Source organism: Octopus sinensis, linkage group LG18 (genome assembly GCF_006345805.1).
Source record: "Octopus sinensis linkage group LG18, ASM634580v1, whole genome shotgun sequence".
NCBI classification, from domain to species: domain Eukaryota; kingdom Metazoa; phylum Mollusca; class Cephalopoda; order Octopoda; family Octopodidae; genus Octopus; species Octopus sinensis.
The window spans coordinates 9190537-9193036 of NC_043014.1; the positions used below are offsets into that span (position 1 = coordinate 9190537).

The window sequence follows — 2500 nt, forward strand, 5'->3', positions numbered from 1 at the left end:
TTCAGCATATAGTTTCCATCGGATATTGTACGATGGGTTGGTGCCTTCCTCTCAGATCGCTCCTTCCAAGTTCAAGTTAATGGTTCGCGGTCCGACATCTCCAGTGCGAGCAGTGGCGTGCCTCAAGGTTCAGTGCTTGGGCCCTTGTTGTTCTTAGTCTTCATAAATGACTTGCCCGACGACCTCACGCAACACACCCTTCTATTTGCCGACGATATCAAACTGGTCGCTCCTCGCGGTAGTATAGAGGATCTTCGTCGATGCCTCCACCAAATTTGGAAGTGGTCTAACGATTGGGACCTGTGTCTGAACGTGTCAAAGTGCTGTCATCTGCCTGTCGGCTCTACTCCTGCAACTCAACTTGATTTCGAGCCGGGTCGTCTGCTGCTGGAGAGGACCGATCAGGTAAAGGACCTGGGTATCTTGGTGGATTCCTCCTTTTCGCCTTCGGCCCAGTGCGTCCATGCTGCCAACAAAGCGCGCGGAATTCTGTTTTTGATTCGACGGTCATTCGGAGTGCTCACAGCAGCCATATTCCTGCCACTCTATGTCACGCTGGTGAGACCCATATTGGAGTATGGGATTCAAGCCTCTTCTCCTTATCTCCTCAAAGACATACAGCACCTCGAAAGAGTCCAGAGGCTGGCTACCCGCCTGGTTCATGGTCTCAAAAATTTGTCCTACGAAGAAAGGCTGAGGACGCTCGACTTTATTCTCTTGAAAAATGCCGCCGCCGTGGTGATCTCATTCTCGCCCACAACATCATAAGCGGGAAGTGTAACCTCTCGAAAGAGCTGTTCTTCACTCCTGCTCCGGAGCGTCGGCTGCGGGGTCATTCCGAAAAGCTCTACCTGCGACGATTTCATCTCAATCGAAGGAGAGGAGCTTTCTCCGTCCGGGTGGCGGATCCGTGGAACAAGCTGCCAGATGAGATGGTGTGAAGATGCCGACGACCGCTTGTTCAAAGCTCCCTGGACCTCAAGTGGCCTGAACTCTTTACATGAACACCACCCTGTACTTAACTCCATGTCCCCCTACATGGCCTTGCTATTTGCTTTTGAGCCAAAACTAACTAACTAACTAACTAATAACTAACTAACTAACTAACATAATTGTCTATTGATATTTCCTAACGTTGGGCAAGCTACTGGGACAGTTTTCAGTTCTGTTGTAATATATTCTTTTCTTTATTGCCCACAAGGGGCTAAACATAGAGGGGGCAACCAAGGACAGACAAACGGATAAAGTCGATTACATCGACCCCAGTGCGAAACTGGTACTTTATTTATCGACACCGAAAAGATGAAAGGAAAAGTCGACCTCGGCGGAATTTTAACTCACAACGTAATGACAGACGAAATACCTATTTCTTTACTACTCACAAGGGGCTAAACACAGAGGAGACAAACAAGGACAGACAAACGGATTAAGTCGATTATATCGACCCCAGTGCTTAACTGGTACTTAATTTATCGACCCCGAAAGGATGAAAGGCAAAGTCGACCTCGGCGGAATTTGAACTCAGAACGTAACGGCAGCCGAAATACCACTAAGCATTTCGCCCGACCTGCTAACGATTCGACCAGTTCATAACAATAATAATAATAATAATAACAATAATAATAATTATAATAATAATAATAATAATAATAATAAAGCACATGGCACTAAATTAATATCGGCTAGCTCTGTTTCCTAAGAGGCAATGGATGCAGTTTTCCATTAAAAGCGTAAAATCGTATAAGACCTTCAATTTGAGTTTAATAAAAGTACTTTGTTCATGCTGATGATAGAAACACAGCTCTTATTAGAAATATCAAAGAAGAACGATATGACAAATGGCTGGAAAGTGTAGGAACCATACAGCCAATTCATTCAACGAACGAGGCTGTTATAAGTGAAGAATGATGTCTGGGGTTGTCAGATGGATTTGAATTAACACGTAAGGGAAAAGTGGTATGTTCACGAGCCAAATTGTAGTTATGAAGAATCGTGATTACAGGATTTTATAGAATTTCTCTACAAAGAATAATTAAATAGTTTAGGCAGGCAACGATGCTAGTTACAATTGTGCAGAAAAGTAATAGGGTGCAGCGTAAGATTCGTGCCTTTGCAATGTCATAGAATGGATATCTGGGATGGAGAAACCTGAGAAATAACAAGACTTCACCAGAGATGTTATGAGGTTGCGTACCACTCTTGTGTACATTGTGGATTAATTAGTACCCTGCGAAAATACACAATCTACGGAGAGAATGAAATTGAGATAAGTATCGTTCACAGAATACAATATTCAAAATGCAATTTTCAATTCTATGCCATCGAGAAATATTGAATTCATGCTCTGTTGGCTCTTGCGCAGTTGCATAAATAACTTGCTACGTTTTCATTAGCACCAATATATTACAATAGAGAAGGCGGCGAACTGGCAGACACGTTAGCGCGCCGGGCGAAATCCTTTGCGGTATTTCGTCTGTCGTTACGTTCTGAGTTCAAATTC

The 2500-nt window shown here is 43.8% G+C and overlaps 2 long non-coding RNA genes across 4 annotated transcripts in view; one reads left to right on the forward strand and one right to left on the reverse strand.

Moving 5' to 3' along the window:
* Window positions 1-2500, reverse strand: part of LOC118766866 — a 26529-nt gene that overhangs the window by 15480 nt on the left and 8549 nt on the right. The window lies entirely within an intron of this gene.
* Window positions 1-2500, forward strand: part of LOC118766867 — an 11701-nt gene that overhangs the window by 596 nt on the left and 8605 nt on the right. The gene's annotated exons all lie outside the window — the stretch shown is intronic.